Raw genomic sequence first — 16,385 nt, forward strand, 5'->3', positions numbered from 1 at the left:
AGGAATGACAGTTCTCGGTGCTGTATTAAATACAACAGCATTCACGGGTGGAAATATAATCGGTCAAAAGCTTAGCGGGAATGGTGGGGCTCTTATTGAAGAACAAAAGACATGACAAGGCATTAGAAAAATTGAACATAATCATGCCGTCTGGACAGAAAAAAGATTACTCCAGGCTGATTGGAAAAGAGAAAATCAGGCCAAAGATATGCATGCTGTGGCTGAATTAAGAGATACAGATGCAGAAATCCTGAAAGAAGCGTTGCACAAGCCAACACTGCATCAGCCCCTATCGCGGAACAGTTCTTAAAGACCAGTTCAATTTTAGATTTATTATCAGCCCAGTCCCGAGCAAAAAAAAAGAAAAAAAAAGAAATGATCTATGTTGCTAGTGGATTGGTCAAAGTATGGTTTGCGTTCCGGATAGGGTGCTACACCGATAGGGTTCCGATAAGCGCTATCTACAGCAATTCAATACTAAAGTTAGTTGCCAGTTATTGAATTGGCTATATTTCCATCCTGATCTGTTATCCAAATACACATTGAACTCATATAATTTGAGCCCTTTCCTAATGGCATGGTGAGAGCAGAGTCTATCATGGCATGATTGTCGTATATACAGTTAGAAATTTACACCTTATAATGTACCGCGTAACATTTTGGATATATCAGATAGTGAAATTGCAGGTGGGTTGATGAACTGCAGGGGACTCCAAATGTGATTTATTTTGATATTAATGATAACAAAAATAAGTTGTTAGATTTTAGTTGTTGGCTTAAACCTAATAATCTATACGTCTTACTACTCTGTGAACTGATTCACCTTAAAATTAGTCCTCTTAATACAATAATATCGTCAGATAATACACTGCGAAGGGGAGAATTATTGGCCATACATTTCTAGCGGACTCCAAGAAAGATTGTTTTCTGAAACAACTTTGCATAAACTGGGTCTGAAGAGTGTGAGGGAGTAGACAGCTGTATTAACTTTACAGAGAGCCAGTCAACAGATGACAGATAATATGAAAATACGTCAACATGGTACAGTTTTTATCAAATGCATACAATTAGGTACAGCAGATGAGTTTGATGATTTCGTTGGTAATATCGCCATCAAAACAGATTCAAGACCACCTTGCAATATTATCATAACCATAGAAAAGACAAAAAGGATTTACATATTGTCACTCATAGTAGTGAAGAAAATAGTAACATTTCCTTTCATAAAAATAGATTCAACTACTTACACTTTAGATATTAGTACCATTTATCTAAAACGACTCATTTTGCTTGAAGTAATGGTCTTCCCTCACATTTTGAGTTAAGAGGAAATTTCTAAAAAAATTTCTATCAAGTGAGCAAATGTTCCAAAGGTGAATGAAAGTTGTCTCCGAAGGGACTCCGTTGGAACTCGCAAGTTCAGAAAAAAAATTCACGAAAGCTGCAGAGTATCAGACCTCTGTGATGACATCACATGCTGCTAAGTGACAGTTATTGCGCAGGACACGGGAATTCTGAAGACGACTCCGTAGGGATAATTAATAAAATTATATATACTTACATATAGCCAATGTGACTCCGTAGGGATGTAACATTCTTTTGCAGACAGAATGTTTTTACTTACAAGTAGCCAGAGTACCTAGAATGTATAGTCCACTCAGTGACTCCATAGTGGAAAATGAGGACCAATGGCCGAGTTGACTGATGCCATACATTGTGGGTTCAAACCCGATTGAAAACTAGCCGTATATTGTTACTTGTAATACTTATTCGAGTGCATGTTGCTATACCCTTCTGAACGCATGCCGAAACGGTTCCGATAAGGGGTTCTCCTACTGAGTCATATGTAGGTCACCCAGACTTGCGCAATGCACTGGCTATGACTCACTGCCAATGCTTGCTCTCACAATCTACTTATGCGTCAATGACCGTTGCTATGGATGCGTACTAGGGGTTACTGGTAGGGGAAGGAAATTCCTCTCCCTGTAGCTTTTTTCGAATAAACAGTGAAAAAATTCTTATTTGTCCCGGAAAGAAACTTTTATTTACTACAACAAGGTCTTATATCAGTACAGTAATCTAGGGGACCGAACCTCATTTTTCAAGCCGCGTAAATAAGAACACCAATTTGGCTGACAATCTGATGTACATGAAATTGGTTTGAGTGCTCGTTTTGATAACAACGTTTTCTGAAACAGCCTGATGATGAGTTCTCGAGAACCTGTCAGTGACAGTGTTTCTCAAAGGTGACATAAGTTTGTTTTCATTACCATATACTACCGCTTGAATATTACAGCTGACTATATCAAGACATGCTTACTCTACCCGTGGGGTAGGTTGCTCTATCTGTGTAACTGTGAGAGAAACCGTAATCAAGATGACGAAAAATGTTTAAATTCAGAATGAGGAAAAAATCGATTAGAGCATGAAGGTTTTATCTACTGTCACAGAAAAAAATCAACCGAAAACAAGTCACTATCCAGTCACTAGATGAAAATCAGATCATTACTTCTCTGCTTGCTCACTGGGTCTGGTGAAGGATCCCCCAGATCGTTATTTATACTAAGTTTGAGTGGTTGAATGTTCAATTTAAGTTGGAGAAAAAAATTCTACAAACAATACAAACCGAGCTGCAGCAGAGTTGAAGCGCGAACAGGCAATTTCTTTCTGAGCACTTTAAATCGATGCATGCAATTTATATATATTGTGTAATGTTATTGACTCAGGCTTAAGCGTTGCGGAGTGCGGTAGACTTATTTTAATCCAACTTGTCTGTCTAAACACCAACGTTTACAGAACACCCAAACAACAACATAGCTGCTCCACAAAAGTTCGGGAACCAGAGAAACAGCTGATGATAGGAGCTTGCCATAGAGGCACTCTAAGTAACCACCGCTGATCATAACATATTGGAATCATTTAACAAATACTGCAAAGGAATCGTTTTGATCTGTTTGTTGTTGTTATCATTGTGATAGCAAATTTTTGTTTGTTTTTTTACTTCGAACGCACATGCAGGAAAATTAAATATTACTAGTAGGTGTACTGTATTGAACGAATTTAAAACGGACATTTTACCTTGAGATCTAAATAATGTATTTGTCTGTTTATTTATCTATTTCTTTCTTTGTTTCTTCTTCTGTCTGTTTATAAACCACATTAGTCATCTCAGAATACTCCATCGTTTGAACTCAAACGATGCATTGTGCATGACTGACGCGACATGGCCCTAACTGTAGAGGGCGCCCTCTGTAAGGAAAATTGTCGATTGAAGTGCCATGAATAGGAAAGACCAATAAATTGAAAAGAGTAGCACATGTAGTTCGTATACTAGCTCTTTAGAATTATTCAGTTTGATTTTCGATTTTTTTTTGTTCACACAATTCAAAAACCGACATGAAAACAACGAAACAAGTAATTCTTAGGCCGCGTTCAAAAAAAAATGGTGAGGGGGGGGGGGGTTGGTTGGAGGAATCGCGATTAAAATCTTATTTTTTTTTTTCAGATCCCCCCTCTAACCCTCAAAAATTTTCAAGTTCCCTCCTCAATACCCTCAAAAATTTTCAAGTCCCCCCCAAAATTACCATATAGCCGCATATTTATTAGGAATGCGCGCAGAGTAAAAAAAACATGTAATGTGCAGTTCTGCACGCAAATGTTCAACACTATCTCTAATCAGCAGGTTGTAGAGCCATATACCTAGGGTAAGTTCTTAAATTGATTCATTTTAAATGCATCAGTGAACTTTTTGGATTTCTCAGTCTAAGCCGACTTGAGTTATCCAACTCTGGCCAGTTCAATGGCAACAGCTGAAAAGCACACAAAATGACAATCATGAGAAAGTATGAAAATTGTATATTCCTAGCTACGTTTAACCAAATTGTGAAAAAATGAGCACAGTGACCTACCATTTTTTTTTCAAAGGTACAAAACATATACAACTTAGATGCCACTTATAAAATGTTTTGCAAAATTGACAATACTGGAAGGTTGAAATATTCCATGAAATTAATGTTTTAATCCCAGAAATTTTGGGTGTAACAATGGCAAATTTGATAAAAAATAAAAGATTCCATTCAGTCACACATTTTTCCATTTGAATTAGAGTCTTTACTGTTCAAAGTTTTACTTTTGTGTTATTGGTACAATGAGATGTGAAAATTTCATTCACTGCATGACTTGAAATGAATGGTTTCATAGATTGATTTTAAGTGATTTTAGAAAAACTGACTTTTCATCGTATATTTGTATAAGATCAATTATGGTGACCCCATCTTTTTTCTCTAATATTTGATTGTTCTGATATGCCAGAATTCAAAAATCCATGGTAACTGTTAGTCCCCTGGTCTTCTATGTGTTGCTCTCTGGCTGGATCTTGTGTACAAGTAATTGTATGTTACACTGTCAATTGAGTGTCCTATGACCGAAACTCTTCTAAACTACATCAGAGTCAAAGCTACATGTATCACTGTCACTGCCAGTATGTAGTAGCAGGGCAGTAGTTGTATTAACTTTTTATTTTGATAATATTTTTGTTTAGTTTATACAATTGTGTTCTTGTTCTATTCCCTACAGAATGTTGAGCTATCGAGTATTCAGCTTGCCAACACAGCCTACGTGTACCATGCATTTGCATCATTCAATTATCACCAATATTTAGACAAACGGGCTTTGTTGACAAACTGTATATTGTGTTTTCTAGCATGCTGTAGAGAGACACCAAGAAACGTGTTTGATACATTGCATAGAAATATAGAAAAATTATCAACAGTTGTAGCTCCTGCCCCATTACAAGGCCAACTTGTTCTACGAAAACTGAATGGCAATCATACATTTTTAGACTTTTTCGAGATTAAAGACATAAAATATGACAAAACGGTTCTAGATTTTGTTTAATTATTACTAACATTAGAACCATTGGACGCGACAAAATGTTGGAAGTCAAAATATTTTCAGGTCCCCCCTATAGGCAGAGCAAAACTTTCAAGTCCCCCCCCCCCTCGACTACCCCAAAAATTTTCGAATCCCCCCCCCCTGAATTCCTTCAGCCCCCCTCTCACCACTTTTTTTGAACGCGGCCTTACTCGTGATAAAACGACAATAAAAGGTTCACTAGTACTGGTCAACTGCGACTGTATACTTTGTAGCTGAGTAATTATAATTATTACAAAATTTCTGCCGATCGTAACACACTGTCGTATATTTGAATGTTTATGTCTGTCTTACATGTACAGTGACTGTACAAAAAGCTGACTTGGTTGATCTAAATGAAGGTTCTATGCGTGGGTATAGAGGCAAAGTGTGGTAAACATTTACACATTTAGAATCTCACGCATGGAGCGCTAGGGGCAATGACGCATTGGCTGGTAATGTGCTGCGAGATGTCATTCAGTGTAAACATGGATAACTGTGATCTGTACAGGTAGTATAGAAACACAGACAAGGAGGATTTTCTCCTAGTATGTGATAGAAGGTAGAAGTATCGACCATGGAGCGACAGGTCTAAGCTAGAAGCTACTTCCGTCATGACAGAACATACGCGCTGCAACTTTCTTTCTGCAATCAGTCATTTTCTGCAGATTCTCATGCATTATTCCTTTATTTCAGGGGAAAAGTTTGCTTCGATGAGCGAACATTTTAGCTTCACTACGCATTAACAACGGCTATTATAGTTATACAGAAGATTTTCAGTGATTTCATGTGTACTCCAGTGTACAGCAATGCGTTTATCCACACCATTCTGTTTTCAAATGAATCAACATGAGGACTGAGATGAGATTATATAAAGGACTAAAATCACATTTTTAACCAGATCTGAGGGAAGGCTAGCACGACTGTTCTTCCCACCAGCTTTAATTATTGTGGAATTCTGACAAGGACAGGAAATCGACGCGATTCGCTGACTAATTCACACCTTGTACAAGCTTTCTTTATGGAACAATCTCTTCTGCTGGAGAATTTGAAATTAGGGCCTGTCCATGAAAGGGCCCAGACCCAGTCATGTGCAAATGCGTGCGTACCTTTTTTGGTCTTTACAATAACCCGTGCCACCATCCCGTCCATGCCGTAATCTATCACTTTGCCTGCATGTACTGTATGCAATGGGACGCTTTGGTTGTGTTCAAGCCAATACCTCGGTAAGACGTTGCCTCAACGATCGAATCATTTTTATGGGAACCAGGACTGATTTCAATTGAACACAGTTGGTAAGTTATCGGACAGATACATACCTACATTTTTAGCATTTTAACATAATTGAATCATGCTGTAGGGATTTCTTTTAAACTCTGTAATTCAGAAACACTCGTTGCTGCATTTGTACGGTAAACACCATAATTCGACTGTTTTTTTATTCAGATATCATACGCACTGTTGCGGAACTTAGCAGATCAGTAGTGAGTGTGACCATACAGCTTTCTACATATATAGACCCCAGAAATAAAACGGTCTTTCTGTAGGGTCTGTGCTTCTACGGTATGACCATAGACCTTTTTAGGGTCTATGGTATGACAAAGCTGTGATCGCGTTGTCTGTTCCTTGAACGACCTGAGTCTACACCATTGCCCTGTGTTGTCTGCGCTTGTGCAGTCGACGTCATCATATACGGGCTATCGCACGCCAGAATATTTGACTGTCCCTTCCTGCCAAATTTTGAGGAATTTGAGTTCCACCTTCTGGACCTTCAAAGAATACCTTTTAGTAATGACGCCATTCCACAATTGACTTCGCCAAATTTATGCTTATTTGTTAAGGAGCGAAGCCCGCGCTGAGATAGCTTTTTGTTTTTAAATAATTGTAATTCAATGGGGATGGAAACATGACGCAAATGTAATCAGAACACCTGTTAAAATGATATACCTTATTAGCTGGCAGAAGGGAAATTTCATTCATCAGACTCATAAAGTATTATGTAACAGATTCATTTCTCGTTAAATTGAATTATGTCGGACAAAGAGACTCAAACTTCCAATGTTGTCAATACGGCTAGTTTTCAATCGGATTCGAACCCACAACATACGGCATCAGTCGCCTAGCTGAGAGGCCAGGATATAGAACAAACTTTTTGTTGAGAAGTCTATAACAGCAAGATTGTAAAAAAAGCGATTTTGTTATTCTAGTAGTCTTAGAAAAATATGTGATTTGTGAATGTTTGAGAGGTGAGCGCCATGATTTTGTGTTCTGCTTTCATCTGAAACGCGTGAGAGGTTTGTACATTATGTCGTGGATTTTACCTGGAATTCGACAGAAAATAATAGGCTTCTGCTGAGACTAAAAGGCAACGCGTTCTATCACTGGGAAAACCTGGCAAGGCCTACCAATGAAATAGGAAAAGCATTAAAGAAACTGTTGCACATGATTTTTTTTTAAATTCACCAACTTGTATCAAGTCCATGATTCTGGCATTAAAGCTCCATAAGCTGTATCTTTTGGTATTTTTTCAAAACTTTTTTTTTGTTTTCTCTACACTTTCTGCATTGTATCCATAAACTGTAATTTAATGCCAAGTATTCAGCATGTCAACAAAACCTGTATGAGTATAATTAGGGTTTCGACACCATGGGTGCGAAACCCTATTGTAATCGTTCTGTTTTTTAGGGTTTCGACACCATGGGTGCGAAACCCTATTGTAATCGTTCTGTTTTTTATTATTTTTCTTCTTCTGTCGCACGTTTGGAACTCTGGAGCTAAAACCGCTGGACCTAGAGTCTTCATATTTGGCACATAGGTAGAAGTCTGCAAAAGTAAATTTTTGATCACATGACCATAATCAGGGGTCACGTGACCTTTTTGCTATTTTGAAAATAAACTTTAAAATTGACTTCATTTGCATAAAAAATGATAAATCAAAATTCTGCTCAAGTCACTTTTTAGACCTTATAGCCTTGCTCCTTCATGCCAAATATCAAAGTCACAGGTCTTGCCAATTTTGAGAAGAAGATTTTTAAAGTATTATTTTTCTGATTTTTCTATGACCTTTGACCTCCCCTATACCTATGCAGCTAAGCTATGGCATTGGCTTATTCTGGCCTATGTTAAAGTCCAGGACAGCCAGCGTCTATTGGACAATGGCCAGTAGGGGACCAAATTGCTCTCCACAATTTTGGCGATTCCACTTGACCTTTGACCTTCGCATCTTCCTTCAACTCATTTATTATGTGCATTTCTAATTCTGACCTAGCCAATAGAGCTAGAGGTCTGATTTTTGGTATGTAGGGATAACTTAGCAATACAATTTTTTTGACAAAATGTCATGTGACCCCGATGACCTTTGACCTCAAATATACATATATGGCCATAACTAAGTAACCCCAAGTGCTACACCCTTCATATTTGGTATGATGGGAGACCTTATGACATCACATCCTGTACCTCATTAATTATGCGCATATCTAATTCTGAGCCAGCCAATAGAGCTAGAGGTCTGATTTTTGGTATATAGGGATAACTAAGCAATACAATTTTTTTGACAAAATGTCATGTGACCTTGATGACCTTTGACCTTAAATATACATATATGGCCATAACTAAGTAACCCCAAATGCTACACCCTTCATATTTGGTATGATGGGAGACCTTATGACACCACATCCTGTACCTCATTAATTATGCGCATATCTAATTCTGAGCCAGCCAATAGAGCTAGAGGTCTGATTTTTGGTATATAGGGATAACTTAGCAATACAATTTTTTTGACACAATGTCATGTGACCTTGATGACCTTTGACCTTAAATATACCTATATATCCACAACTTGGTAACCACAAGTGCTACAGACTTCATATTTGGTATGATGGGAGACCTTATGACACTGCATCCTGTACTTCATTAATTATACTCAAAATCTAATTTTTCTTTTGCTCTAATGCTGCCACTTGTGTCGAAACCCGGTCATCGCTGCTTGCAGCTATATTTTATTAGGGTTTCGAGACCACGGGTCCGAAACCCTCTAGTAATCGTTCCGTTTTTTATTATTATTATTATTATTATTATTATTATTATTATTATTACAAGTTTAGGGGCTATAAGTATTATATAGAAATGTAATAACACTAGTTCATTGAAGCTCTGGGAATTCTGAAAAAGAGGTGTTGTTTATTTTAATTTTGTCAAAAGGGGTGACTTCTAATTGTTGTACGTGAAGCGCAGAATTATACATAATACTGTACGGAGAGAGGGACATCATTAGGCCAAGGAGTAATTAAATGCTTGTCGGAAAAGTGACACTAAGCAGTTTAAAGCGATACCAAGCAGGCCCAGACTTTTAACTTGTGTGCGAACTTTATGGATACACATTCAATTGGAAGCCACAGAACAGTGCCACAAACGGCAAAAATTAGAGAGGCACCTTTTTCATCATATAGGCAGAAATCAATGTATTATTGCCTTATTTGTATTGTACGGTGATTGTTTTAACAGCACAATGGCAAATTAACTGTAATGTTATTAAAAATTACTTCAAACCATAACATAAATGATCAAAACAGGCACGTGCATATAGAATAAAACATTTTTTTTTATTTCTTGAAGTGACAAGACTCAAATAAATTACATGTACCGATAACAAAGTTTCGGGCAAACATCTTTTACAAACTCTCTGAATATCAAAAGTAACTTATCCCACAAAGTTGCATTTTAAAAAAAGGGACAAATAAAGAGCTAAACAAAAAATATAGGAAACGAAAAGGAAAGGTACACAGAAAATGAAAAAAAATACAAATTGAAATGATCAAATACCTTTATTTTAAATACAATATGAAAATACAGACAAAATTAAAAAATGAGAAGTACTTGAAATCAAATGGACACCTTGCAACTTCCAGGGTCGTTGTATTCTGTAAATAGATAAGCAAAACAAGGTTATTTACATCTGTACTTGTTAGTATATATACTAAATCATAATGAAAGCATTTAGAAGTATTTCATTCTTATTTTCATGCTAAAAATTTAACTTTTCCAATGATATTTCATGTAAGATAAAACTGAAGGAAGTTTCATTTGAACATGTGAAAACATCCTAAAATGGTAAGTCATCATTACATATACTGGACTTACCATAAAGATGACTTTTCAAGCATCAATTTTAAATTGAACAAGTCGTTGATGGCACAGTCCCCACTTGTTCGTTGGTACATGTACTTTAATAAAAGTCCTCAGAGAGGATAGAGTCCTCTTCATTAATTAGGTCTATGATAAAAATACTGTGATACAGATGGCGCTAAATGGCCAAGAATGAGTTCCACGGTGGTGAAAACATAAAACCAATGTAGGCCGCCATCCTAATTACAAATGTCATTAAATGAGTCAATTAGTAATGAATCAACAGGATGTTGCCGAACATTTTTGCATACTATCCTAACACTAATAGATTATCACCGGTACCATATTTCATAAAGTTTGATGCAGTATTTACAAACTATGAGATCAACATCTGTACCGAGTTTCATCAAATTTTGACGCAGTATTTGTGGATATATAACTCTAATTAGGAAAGTTCATTAAATAAGCAATTACAAATTAATTAAATGACACTGATAAATGCCTTTTTCATTGTTAAAGCAATCATGTAAGCTTAACATGTGTACCAAGTTTCATGAAATCTGATGCAGTATTTCTCGACATATCAGTCTAATTATGAAACTTAGGTAATTGACATGATACTGCTACACGCCGTTCAACAAATCAATGTGCATATGTATGACATAGGTCAATGTCCTTATACCAACTTGAATGATACTGGTGTAAAGATGTCTGAGTTATGGCTCTGTACATGAAAAGATCGTAACAAAATGGCAGCCATGCAGCCATATTTAATCTTACTGTCTAAAAAATCTATATGCATATGTATGACATAAGTCAATGTCCATGTACCAACTTTGAATAAAATCGGTTGAGACTTGCCAGAGTTATGGCTTTCGACATGAAAAAAACCATAACAAAATGGCCGCCATGTGGTCATATTGGATCATATCGTGAAACAAATTGACATACATATGTATAACACGAGTCAATGTCCTTGTAACAACTTTGAATAAAATCGGTTGAGATATGATTGAGTAATTGCTCCGTACATGAAAAAATTGTAACAAAATGGTGGCATGGTAGCCATATCATGTTCATATGTATGACATAGGTCAAAGTCCTTGTACAAAGTTCAGACGGGCCTGAGTTATGGCTAAGGACATGAAAAAATTGTAACAAAATGGCTGCCATGCGGCCATATTGGATCATATCATGAAACAAATTGACATGCATATGTATGACATACCGGTAGATCAATGTCCTTGTACCAACTTTGAATAAAATCGGTTGAGATATGCCTGAGTTATGGCTCCGTACATGACAAAATTGTAATAAGATTGCTGCATGGCAGCACATTGGATAATGTTGTGAAACAAATTGATGTGCATATGTATGATGAAGGTCAATGTCCTTGTACTAACTTTCAATAAAATCGGTTGAAACATGTCGGAGTTATGGCTCTGTACATAAAAAAATTGTAAAAAAATGGCCGCATGCCGGCCACATTGGATCATGCATATGTATATATATTGGACGTGCATATGTATGACATATCAAGTAATCCTCGTACCAAGTTTGAATGAAATCGCTCCATGTATCTCTGAGATATCTGCGTGAACAGACGGATGCATGGACGGACAAACGCACACACTGACACACGCTCGGACATGACCAAACCTATAAGTCCCCCCGGACGGTATCTTGGGGACTAAAAATACAAGCATCAATTTAGTAAAAATATGATTCATAGAAGAACCAGATTTCAATGTTTTTATTTACATATTGGTTTGTTATTGACTTAATTAATTTGTTCTTTACATGTTTATTTTATCATGATTTATCTTTACTTTTATCACTATGGCCATCATTATTTCACGTTGCTTATTTGGTTCTGTATGAACCCTTTGTGTTTTTGGCACTTTCACATGACTTGAATTGGTCATCACATGATGCTCCCTTACCATAAGTTCTAATTTCTTTAAACCATTATGGCCAGGTACTTTACTATACCGGTCCATTCCCTTCCTAATCTCATGATGGATACTCTCTACACCGTTCTGTGAGGAAACCAAAGCCAAACCCTGTGTTTTCAATCTGAGGGATGACATGATCTTCTAACATATGCATTTTGGGGGGTACACTTTCATTAGGAAAGTGTTCTCTGTGATATGCCATTAAATGTGATATGTTTGAACTGAGAATGCTAATATATTCATCTGACATTCTATTGCTTGTACTCTAAAGATTATGGCAGGCTGCAAATTTTGAAAATATTGGCTTATACAGACCACAAATGTGTGCAGCCTGTTCATTCAGCTATGGGCATATTCTTGCTGTGGTCCTGATGACGCTCTTGCACAACGTTTGACTGTTTTCTTCCTGAAACACAAAAAATAAAAAAAAGGATATAATAACTTCTTTCAAAGAAGCAAACAGAGTTGTTTCACTGAAGTAGGTCAAAATAATGTAGACGAAATACATCTTCTGTAGTATATATATAACACACAATAAATCTGACACTGAAAGCTTGAAAATCCTGACAAGCAGAATACTGAACCTTTTAATGACTTTAGCAACAAAACAGTTTACAGTTGTAAAACACATACTTTACAGCACTTGTTCACATGATTTCTGATGAATGCCTGCCCGTGGTAAGAATGACGTCCAACACCAAATGACTGCAGAGCTTGGTCAATACCGCAGACTACAAAACCACATTGTTTTGGCAGTTTCGCTTTTACGTCTGTAGCTTCAGATATCTAAGAAAGGTCATTAGTGGTGGTCTGCCATCATCTTCACTGTTGTCGTCATCATCATCATCATTGTCACAGTCATCATCAGCAAGGAGAGCCTTTTCAACACTATCAGCCAAGGTCTCAGCTTCTTCTTGGAGTTCTTTCGCTTCACACTGTAATGTCTCGACTTGTTTCAACATGGCAACATATGTGTCAAATCCAGCAGGCTTCAGCACGGGTTCATCAATGTCATCATCTCTCTCCAGAGTCGTGATGATCTTGATATCCAGTACTGCACAGCTAGCTTCCATCATGGTGAAAAACTTTTAAAACAAGCCAGGACTGATGTGCAACCCATGGGACTGCAACTGTGATAAAATATAAGGGTTAGCAAATGTATCTTTTACTTTTAATGTATGACAATATCTTGTAACTTTCATACCTACCTATTTATGAAGAAAACACTACATACAAATATACAACAACTAGATTGATCACAAATGCTGACATATGTGCTGGCTTCATTGTCAACTTGTTTTCGCATATAGCTAAATAAACTTCTATTTGTGCACACCATTTACATTATGGACATAGTGGCATGCATACATGTACATTGTAGATAGGTCACAGTGTGGTCTGTTGAACTGTTCAGAGAAAGGTAAAGTGAACTGATTGAAACAGAACAGAGCTATATGTTTAGTTGGTCAATGGAAGCAAACAACATAGTGGATTGAATTGATTAGTACATACTCTGTGCAGTGGTACATTGAAAAGTGGCTTTCTGACACTATTGTAGTGCTGCATGGCACTGTGACATTTTCTGATATCATCAAGGGTTCTCTTCTTCATTGATGACAATGGTTGTTCCTCCTTCGGCAACTGTGCTTGTTCCTTGCTGATCACACAGCATACGCAAAAATATTTCCCTAAAATATTTCAATGTGAGGAAGACAAGGAACAAAAACTGACATAATTACTTAAAAACCTTAGTAGGTATAGACATGACTGGTGTTCATGAAGTCAATTTGATGTGCATGTGTGAACTCTTGGAGAGGATGTACCTGTAATATGCAAACTTATCAATTTAAACTTATCAATTTATTTCAAAGAAATTCATGGTTACTACATTTTGCATTGCCAGTATACATATTAATACTATGTGTAAGAATTAAATTGAGAAATAAACACAAGAATTTCTACAGAGGAAAACAATCATTTGTCAATAGCTTGCAAATATTTATCAAGATCTGACCCACTGTGTACCCCTTCCTTTAAATTTATCTGACTAATCAATGTTAGCTGTGAATGTCTTAAGTCAACGAAAAACTACAACAAATTATCATAATTGTGTTCTACAGCATATCATACACAATGCATGCTGATTATTAACAGTCGCACATATTGCAAACTGATAGGTCAAGGACGTACACATGTAAATCATAGGTAAAACTGAAGTGTACACAATAAACTGCCTGTCCTGCCAGTGCCTCAACTTTTCTTATGTATAAATCATAGCATGCAAGTATACATTTCATACCATTTGGTCCAGACAATCCATAACTCTTGGCCAGATACTCATAATCTCCTATCATCCGTGCTAATAGTGTCTTGTCCCTGAAATAAATCAAAGTGGAATGTAAGACAATTGTCCACACCATTCTAAATGAATGCCCATGTTTCTACATATCAATGCATTTTGTACATGCAAGAAAACAACTTTGCCTTTTGTACTATTTAATGTAGGTATCATATTTATGCTGCATAAGTTTGGTCAGATTTGCACATTGTTTTTCAGATTTTTGGATCAGCAGTATAATGCATGTATTAAACTTGGATAACCAATATGTATGTATCTTAAGTTCCAAATATTGTACCAAAATAGATATATGGTACAATCTGTTCATTGTTTAGTAAAACACAGTATGCATGTTTAGACTTACTTCCACTTTGTGCCATCCAGTTTGTCTACCTGACCTCTGTTAACAGCTAAAGCTATTTCTAAATTGTAATAGGAATCAGGTGCTGCAAATGTACTCCAAATCACTGTATTATCTGCTACATTTGGATTACTGATGTTAGCAACTTGGTAAACCATTCTCATGGTTCCCTGACCCTTGTCCCCACCTAACTTTATCCAAATTTCACTGGTAGGTATTGTACCATGCCAGGTAAGTTTGCTAGACCTGAAGACAAATATGAACAAGATGCAAAAACAACAGTAACACATATATTCAGTAATATGTGATAACAAAGATTACTTATCCACAGTCTTTCTCTACATGATGATAATAGAGTTTGCACACAATCCCAAAAGTCTGACTGCAAGCCTGCTGTCCCAATATTAATCAGGGTTCTCAAAAACTTTTGAAGTAGGCGGAAAATTCAGAAAAGTAGGCGGTTAGCTTCTGTGTGCAACCAGGTTCCCTGGGCGGGCGGGGGGGGGGGGGGGGGGGGGGGGGAGAGACAGTTCTGAGCAATTTCATGCATTCTTATACAGTGTATAAAAGGCTATTCCAACATACACACAGGAGGGTTTCAGGGAGGGGGTCCCCTCCCTGTGTGCAAGAAATTTTTAAAATTTGAAGACATTTTGGAGTAATTTCATGCATTATTGTATTGTATGAAAGACCCTTTCAGCATGAGAGTGTTAAGGATTATATTGAAATTTGAAGACATTTCTCAGCAATTTCATGCATCCTTATACAGTATATAAAAGGTTATTTCAACATACACAAAGGGGGAGGGTTTCAGGGAGGGGGCCCCTCCCTGTGTGCAGGAAATTTTAAAATTTGAAGACATTTTGGAGTAATTTCATGCATTATTGATTGTATGAAAAACCATTTCAGCATGAGAGTGTTAAGGATTATATTGAAATTTGAAGACATTTCTGAGCAATTTCATGCATTCTTATACAGTGTATAAAAGGTTATTTCAACACACACAAGGGGGAGGGTTTCAGGGACGGGGTGGGCAAGAACTTTTTAAATTTTGAAGACATTTTGGAGTAATTTTATGCATTCTTGTACAGTATTAAAGACCATTTCAGTATACAGAATAATCATTATCATTGCCAATTACAACATGTTTTCAAGGGATAAAGTTTAAAAGAAAAGTCAGAAAAATTAATTTGATATCACTCAGGCCTGTCAACTGCATTCAGTTGACAAGGATAATAGCAAAATTTCACCAGACTGTTGTGTAGAATTATGTTTAGCTCATGACTTGAACAAACATTTTGAAATACATCATAGAAGGGGCCTAGGGTTTTCACAATCCAGATAATGATCCGCTAGAATCCTGACCAGCCTGGCTGTACAAAGTGTTTTACTGATTTAAATAAACTTGATTGACGATACAGTAAAATCAAAGAATTTATTCAATTCAATGAATTATAGGAACACAATTTTCAGTGAATTTAATTCACTGTACTGATTTCACAATAAAACGAATCTGCGAGCTGATTATTGATTTTTTGCTGATGTTGAATATAATTGAAAAAGAGAGCTAAATTTCAGTGTTCATGTTTGATAATTTAACCTCAAACTAACGACACTGAACGCCAGCCTGTACTACGCCGTGTGTGACGCCGTGTGTGTACAAAGTACCGGTAGTCAATTGTAACACACTACA

At 36.7% G+C, this 16,385-nt stretch overlaps 1 long non-coding RNA gene across 1 annotated transcript; it reads right to left on the reverse strand.

Moving 5' to 3' along the window:
* Window positions 1-13,567: 13,567 nt before the first annotated feature.
* Window positions 13,568-15,047, reverse strand: LOC139130622 (uncharacterized). The gene is made up of 3 exons (XR_011551916.1): window positions 14,696-15,047; window positions 14,293-14,369; window positions 13,568-13,681 (listed from the first exon to the last, which is right to left on the reverse strand). It is a non-coding gene; the product is annotated as an uncharacterized lncRNA (long non-coding RNA).
* Window positions 15,048-16,385: the final 1,338 nt, after the last annotated feature.

This window comes from Ptychodera flava, chromosome 1 (assembly GCF_041260155.1).
Source record: "Ptychodera flava strain L36383 chromosome 1, AS_Pfla_20210202, whole genome shotgun sequence".
In the NCBI taxonomy this organism is placed as follows: domain Eukaryota; kingdom Metazoa; phylum Hemichordata; class Enteropneusta; family Ptychoderidae; genus Ptychodera; species Ptychodera flava.